The sequence below is a fragment of the Haliotis rufescens genome, unplaced genomic scaffold, assembly GCF_023055435.1.
Source record: "Haliotis rufescens isolate VD_foot unplaced genomic scaffold, xgHalRufe1.0.p SCAF_34, whole genome shotgun sequence".
NCBI lineage: Eukaryota > Metazoa > Mollusca > Gastropoda > Lepetellida > Haliotidae > Haliotis > Haliotis rufescens.
Window position 1 is genome coordinate 2,380,802 of NW_025964046.1, and position 12,360 is coordinate 2,393,161.

Genomic DNA, 12,360 nt, shown 5'->3' on the forward strand with positions numbered 1-12,360 from the left:
ATTAATATTTGTCAAAGGGATATGAAAAAAAGCTTTTCTCTTGGTAGAAATTATTTCCCAATATATTGCAATAATATTGCAATATGTTTTTGAAATATTGCAATATATCGCAATACACTTTTTGGTCCAATTCCCAACCCTAGTGGTGGGTTTGAATGATTATGATTCACACTATGTGAAGAGGGCCATGAAACATGTGTTTGGCCAAGTAAGGGCCAATGCTTCACAGATAGTACTACTAGGCACGTACATTTGAATATAGCCGATATAAAACCACCCTTGCTTGTTGTGTACGAGACAGATATATTGACTGGGAACATTGCAGGGGTATTTCCGTCCATTCTGCTTCTGTCAGTGTCACAATGATATATACTTATCTTCTGGGTTTTTTCATGAAGTTTATGAGATTGAATGGAAATGTCGCGACTCGGCATGTCTTTAACATGTTTAGCATTTGTACTGCAAATGCTAATCCTTCAAATTCATATACAACTCAAAATGATTTAAGGACCAGTCGATTCTTTCATATTACTGTAGGTGAGTGAGTGAGTTTGATTTTACGCCGCTTTTAGCAATATTCCAGCAATATCACGGCGGGGGACACCAGAAATGGGCTTCACACATTGTACCCATGTCAGGAATCGAACCCGGGTCTTTGGGGTGACGAGCGAATATTACTGAAGGTAATCTGTCTGCCAAATAATCGGGTAGTCCTTTACATGTTTTGAGTAGTATACATAGAACATCTTATTTCAGAGAGACAATGTTCCAGTTTCTAACATGACATGAATTGTCGTGTCAGTGGCATATTGAAAGCTGTAGTATCAATGAGTGAGTGAGTGAGAATGGTTTTACGCCGCTTTTAGCAATATTCCAGCAATATCACGGCGGGGGACACCAGAAATGGGCTTCACACATTGCACCCATGTCGGGAATCGAACCCGGGTCTTCGTCATGACGAGCGAACACTTTAACCACTAGGCTACCCGACCGCCCCTAGCATCAATGAAGTCAGATTAACATGGATTTGAACTTTTTTATTTTTTAATGCAATGTTTGGGTAGCCTAGTGGTTAAAGTGTTTGCTCGTCATGCCGCAGGCCCGTGTTCGCTTCCCCCCTTGGTACAAATGTGTGGAGTGCATTTCTGATGTCTCCCACTATCATGTTGCTGGAATTTTAATAACAGCGGCGTAAAACCATACTCACTCACTCACTCACTCATTCAACATGTTCAATGTGGTGTTTCGGTACAGTTGCAAGTACTGTTATCAAGCATTGGGCCCGGATGGGGGGCAGTTGGGCCCAAGGTTTTTGATGCATTAATGTCAGGGCTGGGACGGGTAACTCGGGTACTCAGGATGCGTCCTTAGTAGGACCCGGGTACCCTAAGTACTACCCGGACCCGTGGTCAGTCACGTGATATATTGTTCAATGACAAAAACTCTACACTACAAATGGCTAATGTTTGCATTGCCTTCCGACAATGCACACTTTCCTTCTGACTTTATATGTTTGAGTAAAGAAAGCGTCAGTCAACTTAAGTGTCAACACGATCTGATCAACTTGTATCTAAACAGTTTTTGTCAGGGCTGCGGTACAATTCCCAATCAGACATTTTGTTCCCACATCTTGAGACCTACAGCGGGTACCCGGGTAGGGTCGGGTAATAGGGGGTCAGGTACCTGGGTAGTATATTTGGACTCATCCCAGCCCTAATTAATGTGCTAAACATGTTTTTGGAGACCCTCCACATGTCCTTGAACATTTTTCTCACGACCTTCCCAATTAAAAAAATAAAAAAGTTGAAATCCATGCTAGTCCCTTATGTGCCTACAAATTCTCTCTCGTTCAAATATTAAACAAACAATGGTTACTTTGTGGCTTTGAGTTTCCTATTCATGCATAGAGAAGTCATGATACACGTTTAATAACAGCAGGGAGAACCTTGTACTACTTGAGTTACAGGCATGTTATGAACTATATATCCTGCCTACACCGCCCTATATATATAGCCTTGTTAAATAGGTCATGTGAAATCAACGGGTGTACATTTCCTGTCACACAGAACTCATATATCGATTGTGACAGATTTTCGAAACTCACTGAGTCTAACAAGGTTATCACCCACACCTACAGCGGGGCGATTGACGGGTGAATATTATTTGGTAAATTTGTAACAAGTTTCCTATTGTTGCTCTGTCCGTCCTTTGACATCCGCACAATAAACCCTGATTCCCTAAATATTATTTGACATAAACGCATTGAATGCGAAATTGACATGATGTCTTTTGATGTCATTATGGTCGAGGATTCACCCATCCATGCATGGCTGGCTATTGTGACGGGACAGTTTGGATTGTTGTGGTCGGAGAGGATATTGGCTCTGAAGCATTGTGGTTTGAGGCTATAACTTTGGTGAAAGACTTTGGAACAAGAGTAAGTTCAGAGGGGTCGTGTGGATAACAGAGCTTGGACTATCAAGGTATGTTTAGATTTCTGTGGGCAGTTGTAGGCTATTCCATTCCAGGGATTCTTGCTGTTTAGCGTGTTTGTCTTTCAGGGTAGAATAACAGGATTGTGTTGTGGCAATATGGAGTTTTAGGGGTATACCTTGAGGTGGTTCTTCTGAATTAGGTGGGTAGGTTTTCATTCCAGGAAAGAAATAACAAGCTGACATTAGACAGAGTTTGTTTAGTTGATGTTGTTGTGATGGGATTACTTTGGAATTTTAATTTGCGAACTATGGCAATTTACTGAGTAAATATTTATTCATTAGCCTGGATTTCAGAAGAGTATATTCAGACCCCAAAGTCTGGCCCTTCTTATCTTCCAAAGGGGCGGTTGGGTAGCCTAGTGGTTAAAGCGTTCGCTCGTCACGCCGAAGACCCTGGTTCGATTACCGACATGGGTACAATGTGTGAAGCCCATTTCTGGTGTCCCCAGCGCGATATTGCTGGAATATTGCTAAAAGCGGCGTAAAACCATACTCACTCACTCACTCACTCTTATCTTCCGAGGACCAATCCTTAAAGTGATCTCAGTGGTGAGACGGTTGTTGCTCCATACATTAACACTGACTTAGGACAGTCATTATGCTAAGATCCCTTTGACGAACAGGGCCCTCGCCTGGTACGTGTAATGATCTTAGCGCTAAGGTGATCGTAACTCCCATATAGACTTACAACAGTCATTGCGTTATCGCATTATGAAACTTATCCTGGGCCCAATCCATGTAGTGATCTTAGCGCTAACATGATCGTTGTTAAGACAGTCGTAGTGCTGTGATCACTTTGCGGAACAGGGCTATTGGCCAAATCCATGTAGTGATCTTAGCGCGGAGGTGATTGTAAGCGTTACAACTGATGAAGTGCTACATTCACTTTGTGTAACAGGGCTATTGGCCCAATCCATGTAATGATCTTAGCGCAATGGTGATCGTAAGAGTTACGACAGCTGTAGTGCTACATTCACTTTGTATAACAGGGCTATTGGCCCAATCCACATAGTGATCTTAGCGCAATGGTGATTGTAAGAGTTACGACAGCTGTAGTGCTACATTCACTTTGTGTAACAGGGCTATTGGCCCAATCCATGTAGTGATCTTAGCGCAATGGTGATCGTAAGAGTTACGACAGCTGTAGTGCTACATTCACTTTGCGTAACGGGGCTATTGTAATGATCTTAGCGCAATGGTGATCGTAACTCCCACAGTCGAAGTACTAAGATGTCATATAATCAGACCAAGGTAACCAAGGTAACCAAGAAATATAGTGAAAAGGTAACACCATTTATGCATGTTCTGAATGAAGTGAAGTAGACTCAAGGCTGTGGTGATGAACAGGCTGTGTATTCCAAGTACAAGGGACGTTGTAGAGTAAGGTTACCTGTAGATTTAACAATTTGGAACCAAACTAAGCTCTGGCAGAGTTACTTCCCCATTTCAAACTGTCATGATAATAATATCAATATACATTTTTTTTTATGAAACAGGAAATTCGTTGTTTTTTTGCAGAGTGAGATAATATATATTCACTCTGGTGAATGGGAAAATAGAAAGTTTTTGTTTATGACGACAGACGGTAAAAATGATATGACCTCACCGGGACTTAACCCTTTATCTGTTGAGTTCAGTTGTTAATCTGGGCAGGTGTTTGGTGATTTCGTGCGATAACGAAAGTGTTAAGACAACCGCTGCATGTCACCTCGGTCGTGGAGGATTACGTACAGTTGAGGTCCTTCATAATTTGTTGCTTTTTATTCAGGATATCAAAGTTTGAACAGGTGTGATAAAAAGCCATGATTTTAATAACTCCTATCTACCCGGTCATTGAATTATCTGTGTACATAGACTTGTGTGTTGTTTCATCAGAGACATGTTATGGAATGATAGGTGAGGTGAAATAGGGTTTAACGTCGCGTCCGAAGATTATTACACTTATATAGCGATGTGCATGTACGTGTGTGTGTTTGTGTGGCTGCTTGTACTAGTCCGGACTGATGCCGATTTATAGTGCTAGCTCACTGAGATACCATGCTGCAGTTTGACATGAATACCCCACTCAGACACAGTATACTGACTCCGAGCCGACCAGTCCTTGTTTTAACCCCTTAAGGCCGAGCACCAGACAGGGCAACAAGTACCATCTTTTAACATCTTTTGGTATGGCGCGGGCGGGATCGAACCCGGACCTTCCGCTCTCCGGGCGGACGCTCTACCACTAGACCACGGAGGCGGTCTTATGGAATGATAGACTCTAAGTAAGATTATGGGCACTGATGGTCCAGTTTTTTCATCCCTGAGTTTTGCAGTGTGTGTTTCTTTGGGTGTCTGCACAGTGGTCTGAGGCCTTCAGCACTTAAAAAACACCAAATTTTTTTCATATCATTATTGTTAATCTGTCATGCCGAAACAGATTAACAATAGTCATATGAAAGAGTGAGAGAGTTGGGTTTAACGCCACTTTTAACATTATTCCAGTTATATCACAGCGTGTCAGCTTAATGTTGGAGGAAAGCCCGAAGTGATGCAGGTCTCAGACGTTTACCACTTCTGTGAAACCCACGAGCGCGGGTATGATGCTGACAAACCTAGAAACGTAATCGGGGCGAACCAGGATTCGGACCCACAATCATAGGTTTCTGGCGTGCCCAAGGGACACAACTCTGCACAGCGAATCGCGGCGCCTTCGGGCTTTCCTCCCACATTAAGCTGACACGCCGTGATATAACTGGAATAATGTTAAAAGTGGCGTTAAACCAACTCACTCACTCACTCACTCTACCAATGCTCTTATACGGAATTTCAGATCCCACCACTAAGAAAAATGAACTGATTTTTATACATGTTAAAGCTGTAAGTCACTATATAGATAAAAGTAAATAATTTGTGTAACTTTGTTCCTTGTTGTACACAGCCTCCTTTCACTGTCACTCTGTTTCTTTGCATGTTTTGTAGTGTGATGGTATAGTGTATGGATGAGTCCACGGAGAGGGGTTTTCAACTTGTTCTAAGTTGTGAGAACTTGTCCCTAATCCATTTCACTTACGTTAAACTATGATTAGACTTTCACTGTGGACTAGATCCTGGATGCTCTTTTCCATCAAGCTGGAGCGTTCACAGCTGTGTTCTATTTCCCTAACTTCAGCATAATGGAATTACAACTGATTACCTGTGTCACGCCCCACTTGTTGTTGTCTGAAGTCTTCCCCACAAAGTAGGTTCCAGTTTACAGAGGCAGTTTAAGTAAAATACAAGGCTAATATACCAGTATACATTGATGAGACTGATTTTATCATCATGATCATGTTTAAAATGAAATGAAATGAAATGAAATGAAATGAAATAAAATGAAATAAGATGTTAATGAAGAATGTAAAGTAAAATAAAGTAATGTAAATCAGTTTAAACATGTTAAATGAATACCGTATTCGACGTAATAAGCGCCCCGCTCTAATAAGTGCCCACGGCGATATATATTGGCTAATGAACAATCCCAATTAGCACCACTTCCGATTTATCAAGGTACACAAGACTTATTTATTCGTGTATAATACGCACTCGTGTGTTATATGCACCCTTAATATGGGCATTTATATTCTGGAAAAATGTATCTGTCATATATAAACAGTTCGGACTGTCAGCATTAACCACGAAATTTATCTTTCTACTCTGTTTTTTCCACCAAAGTAATATTCTAATAAGAGCCCCCTATTTCTAATTTTGAGAGCGCTTATTACGTCAAATACGGTATTTGTTTTTAATAAATTTTACAGCTTACAGAGGCATTTTAAGAAAACATTTAAAACTGATTTTATCATGTTTAAAATAAAATAGAATAAATAAGATAAAATAAAAAAATGAATAAAATAAAATAAAATGTTACTGAAGGCTTGTCCCGGAATAACACGAGTTGGTCACGAATGACCTCGTGGCTTGCTGCTCACAATACCAGTCACTGGAGTGTTTGGTCCAGACTTGATTATTTACAGACTGCTGACAAGTAGTTGGAATATTACTGAGCGCAGCCATAAACAACAAACAAACAAACAAACAACACTCAATCACATCTGCTATTAAAACATCAATTGTGTGAAATCCTACACGAAGGTGTGCACAACTATCAATGATCAACTCCCTGGGGAGAATCCGCTGTAATTATTGACACCACTAAAGGGACTTATCCTTAATGCTCAGATCTGCTTACTCAGCATGGGGCTAGTCAACCTGAATGAATGCGTGATTAAATGTGTGACTACAAATCTGTGACATCAGTTGTGTGGAGCTCTCTAATCACAGTTTAGTCATGTTTGGAGATGTGGAGGAGAAAGAGACTCCACGCTAAGCCGGGTGTTTAATGCTGGGATCAGGTCGATGGCAGCGTGGACATAGCCCAGAAGTTCAGACCTCTTATACAGATGGAGCAAAGCTGTTAGCTCTCATTGAGAGCCACTTGAATAGCTCAGTTGTTATGTGTAAATCATTGTATTGAGGCTTGGTTTGAATGGGAGAAACTTTAGTAAAGATGGGTTTTATTTTCTTTGTTGTATTCTGACCTAACGTTAGCCAACACTTGCTGGAGTTGGGTTGGGTGTCAGTGCTTGAAATGACTCTGAAGTGAAGGCCCCCCAGTTGCAAGTCTCTCATCAGTTGCATGAAGTCGCTGGATTGAAATACTATTCGTAGTATTAGAGAAATGGTGTCACCATTTGGTTTCTATCCCTTTTTATCCCCCGCCCAACGAAGTTGGCGGGGGATATAGAAACGGGCTCCGTCCGTCCGTCACGTTTCATTTCCGGAGCATAACTCATAAACCGTTCAATATGTTTTCATCAAACTTTGCAGGTCTGTCAGGTACATGCTGAACTGGTGCCTTTTGCTATTGAGAAATTTTAGAAATTTTTATTTTTTACGTTTCCGTGGCAACAAGATGGACTTAGGTTCCAAACTCATCTTTTTTTTACAATTTCCATGACAAGTTCCACCTCGGTTAAAAAAGGTTAGGGTTTGTTTAGATTCAATTATGTCATAAATTCTGCAACAGGGGCGGGGGATATAGCCACGTTAGTGGCAAACTCTTGTTTTATAAATAATGTGAGGTGAGAGACAATACAAAAAATACACTGAGTACAAGACAGCACTAGAGTACAACATTGTTATTGCACTAAGTGTTGAACACTATAATGACACTACATGCTAAGACTAAGTGTACAACACTAATGGCACTAAGAGTACAACACTGTAATGGCACTAAAAGTACAACACTGTAATGGCACTACATGCTAAGACTAAGAGTACAGCACTAATGGCACTAAGAGTACAACACTGTAATGGCACTAAAAGTACAACTCTGTAATGGCACTACATGCTAAGACTAAGAGTACAGCACTACAGCACTAAGAGTACAGCACTACAGCACTAAGAGTACAGCACCACAGCACTAAGAGTACAGCACTACTGCACTAAGTGTACAACACCACAGCACTAATAGTACAGCACTACAGCACTAAGTGTACAGCACGGCACAAGAACACAACAGTGGATCAGTGGGGCATGTAATCACAAGTTTAGTGCTTCCAGATTAGTAACTTGGCTTAAGGTGTAATAAACTGATCCGGCAGATAGCCTGACCACAGTGTGGACGTAATGATCGTTGGACACAGCAGGGCTGTGGGGGGACAAAGGTAGGCAGTGACCAATGAACCTGGATAAGCTGGCACTAAGTTCCAGTCAGGCTTCAAGTTCTACTGAAGAGGTCCGCACGGCTGGAAGGTAGGAGGGATATTGACATAGGAAAGTTGAATTTGTGTTTGTTAGATAGGCTTGTTCTCTGGTGTTATTTCAGTATTAGTTCCTGAGGGGTGTTTAGAGTATAAGTTTGACTAACATTTCTTACAAACCTTTCTGCATGAAAGTTGTATACACATTAGGAAAATGCTGAATTGGCGTAATTTACTTTTTGGAGATTTATTTTTTCTTTTCCCTGTTGACAAGTTCTGATGAGGTAAGGGGTTGCTTCTGGTTACTTCATATACAGAGTGAGTGTGTGAGTGAGTGAGTGGGTGGGTGAGTGAGTGAGTGAGTGAGTGAGTGAGTGAGTATGGTTTTACGCTGCTTTTAGCAATATTCCAGCAATATCACGGCGGGGGACACCAGAAATAGGCTTCACGCATTGTACCCATGTGGGGAATCAAACCCGGGCCTTTGATATGACGAGCCAATGGTTAAACCAGTAGGCTGGCTATCAAACCACCCCACCAAGTCACGAAGTTGGAGATGTTGTAATTAATACCGAGATGATAACCGGAAGAATGATACAGTGACTTGGCCGAGGGCACAGTTTACATGTAAGGCGGGGTGTGAGTGTGCACAGCCTCGTCCCCCTCAATCCACAAGTGATGTAGTCCAGTATGTATCAGGCTAGATAGGCTGGTGCTCATTATTTTCATGCTTGTCTATGAAATCTTGAATTAGACAGTACATCTCTCTCCTCTAAGATGTGTTTTGTCTTGATACTGATTGTGGAAAAGAGCTGGTTAGACTTGCTGTTTTAGATTGGTTTGGTTTCATAAAATACATATATTCCACAGCCATGCTGCAGGACTAGGTATGGTGCTTGCCAAGGAGTGGAGAACACTTGTTCAGATCACTCATTCACTTTTTGTGAAATTGTTTTTTTACTAATATTAGTTTATGAAAAAGATGATAATAGGTAAATAGTGACTGGTATTTGGATATGTTTGATTTTTTGTTTGTTGGTTTGTTTCACACAATATTCAGAACTATTCCAATCCATGTCGGGAATCGGTGATAATAGTGAAATGGTTACTGGTATTTGGATGTTTTTGTTTTGTTTGTTGGTTTGTTTGTTCAGAACTATTCCCATCACTATATGATCATGATGATGGTGGTTTGTAAATTATCAGATGGATGAGACAATCCAGTGATTGATATCATGAATTTTGTTTCCTGAGAAGTATTGTTTTGACTACTTAGCATGTGGGGCAGTCAAGTAGCCTTGTGGTTAAAGTGTTCAATCGTCAAGCCGAAGACCTATATGTGAAGCCCATTTCTGGTGTCCCCCACTGTGATATTGCTAAAAGCGGCGTAAAACCATACTCACTCACTCACCTAGCATGTGAGAAAGTTGGGTCCAGTGTCTGTCTTGAAAGGAAATACTGAAGTAAGTATTTGTGTCTGGTGTTAATGAATTTTACATTGGAAAACAGCAAATTAAACTTGATCACTCTGTTTGGATCTACATTTGAAACCTTTAAAAAGAAAACAGTAGAATAACACTAAATTATAAGACAGTGGGAAGTCAGTTTGGGGTAGGGGGGCTGTATCTTCATGGCTGGTAAAGGGGGCACGGGTGGCCCAGTCGTCTAAGGCGCCGCGATTCGCTGTGCAGAGTTGCGTCCCTTGGCCCGCCAGAAACCTATGATTGTGGGTTCGAATCCCGGTTCGCCCCGATTATGTTTCTAGGTTTGTCAGCACCATACCCGTGCTCGTCGGTTTCACCGAAGTGGTAAACGTCTGAGACCTGCATCACTTCGGGCTTTCCTCCCACATTAAGCTGACACGCCGTGATATAACTGGAATACTGTTAAAAGCGGCGTAAAACCCAACTCACTCACTCACTCATTGCTGGTAACCATATGTCAAACTCGCTGGATGATTGTCAGACGTTATATAGATCTACTTGAGGAGTGATAAATCTCAGCGGTGGTGTGCAGAAGTCTCATGCCTGACTTGATCAACCTGGAAGTTTGATGGGTGACTTGAAGTCTCCATTATAGCAGGCAGGGGTATTCACTACAGCAAACAAAGCAAATAGTTCCTGGCTGTGGTATTTTGGCAGAAGACATTTCCGATATAACATGTGTACAAGTCCTCCATTTGTGGGTCACACAGCCATGGTTTGATAGTACAGGCACTCTTCGGTCAACAGCCAGGAATGCTTGTTGTGATGTGATCTCTTAGTTTGTCATTAATACATCTAGGGGCGGTTGGGTAGCCTAGAGGTTAAAGCGTTCGCTCGTCACGCTGAAGACCCGGGTTCGATTTCCGATATGGGTACAATGTGTGAAGCCCATTTCTGGTGTCCCCCGCATTGATATTGCTGGAATATTGCTAAAAGCGACGTAAAACCGAACTCACTCACTCACTCATTTATTCTTCTGAAATGAGGTTGAGGACCACCCTATTCTTTCATACTTCAACAGGGGCGGTCGGGTAGCCTAGAGGTTTAAGCGTTCGCTCGTCACGCCGAAGACCCGGGTTCGATTTCCGACATGGGTACAATGTGTGAAGCCCATTTCTGGTGTCCCCTGCATTGATATTGCTGGAATATTGCTAAAAGCGGCGTAAAACCATACTCACTCACTCACTCACTCACTCACTCACTCACTCACTCACTCACTCACTCACTCACTCACTCACTCACTCACTCACTCACTCACTCACTCATACTTCAACACTTAATCTGTCATGGCAAGAGTGTGATGGTAATGTGACTTCTTCTAGCACCTCACAGGCAGCTTGGGTTGTAGACTCCCCAGGGAGCTGAGAAAGAAAATTGAGTGCGCACTGTAATATTGCCGAGTGCAGCATTAAACGACAAACAAATGAAACATGTCAATTACTGGTTGTCTGGTCCAGACTTGATTATTTGCAGACCACTGTCATATGGCTGGAATATTGCGGTGGGGTGTTAAACAACAAATAAACTGTAGTAGCTGTAGAGGAATACAACGCCCATACATAAAAAGTGCCAAACAATTTGCAGCCATGTTTGTTTGTGTGAGCACTTTCCCTCTATCAGAACTACCTGCTAAACCATTCAGTGACTGCTAGACTTGCTCCAAAGCTGTACTGAATGATAAGTCCATGTATGTGGAGCAATGCTATCCTCCTAATAGGCAAGTCTAGATATGTGGACAGTACAGGGCTCAAGTCTAGAAAGGGACAACTTGTTCCTATTATTTACATCATCTAGAAGTTATGATTTAAACTAATAATTGTTGCCTTTGAGACTTGTGCAAGTCTAAGTGCCTGCGGCTGTAGAGTTGAGTCCAGAGACAGCCGTGGCCCATGTCACAGCTGCAGGTGTAGTACAGGCCGACAGCTGCCTGAATGTTGACAGACATGTCAATAGATGCATCAGGTAGACATTTGTCCTGTGTACAAACATTACAATGGATTATGCAGGTATTCGTAAACAGTTCCCGGCTAGTGGCAGTCTCGGGTGACAGGTGGTCTCAGGTTAGAGGTGGTCTCGGGTTAGAGGTGGTCTCGGGTTAGAGGTGGTCTCGGGTTAGAGGTGGTCTCGGGTGACAGGTGGTCTCGGGTTAGAGGTGGTCTCGGGTGAGAGGTGGTCTCGGGTTAGAGGTGGTCTTAGGTTAGAGGCGGTCTAGGGTGACAGGTGGTCTAGGGTTAGAGGCGGTTCGGGTGACAGGTGGTCTCGGGTTAGAGGTGGTCATGGTTGAGAGGTGATCTCGGGTTAGAGGTGGTCTCGGGTTAGAGGTGGTCTAGGGTTAGAGGTGGTCTCGGGTTAGAGGTGGTCTTGGGTTAGAGGCGGTCTAGGGTGACAGGTGGTCTCATGCCGAAGACCCGGGTTCGATTCCCCACATAGTTACAATGTGTGAAGCCCATTTCTGGTGTCCCCCGCCGTGATATTGCTGGAATATTGCTATAAGCGGCGTAAAACCATACTCACTCACTCACTCCAGCTTGATAACGGTGGAAGAATCATTGAAACGTCGCTATATGCAATAAACCAGAAGTTATCAATAAACAACGATAAAGTTGTACGTTTATCTTACCTATTTGCCAACTTCTAGAATGCCCATCAAACAGTTAC

The 12,360-nt window shown here is 42.4% G+C and overlaps 1 protein-coding gene across 4 annotated transcripts in view; it reads left to right on the forward strand.

Annotated features, from left to right (window-relative positions):
• LOC124127932 (leucine-rich repeat-containing protein 15-like) overlaps window positions 1-12,360 on the forward strand; it is an 82,072-nt gene that overhangs the window by 21,498 nt on the left and 48,214 nt on the right. Inside the window, exon 1 of one of the 4 annotated variants that reach the window (XM_048380894.1) lies at window positions 1,773-2,483. The exons of the other annotated variants lie outside the window; for them this stretch is intronic. The gene's annotated coding sequence lies outside the window, so the exon portion shown is untranslated. Of the gene's footprint in view, window positions 1-1,772; window positions 2,484-12,360 lie in introns of those variants that run through there. 4 annotated transcript variants of the gene reach the window in all.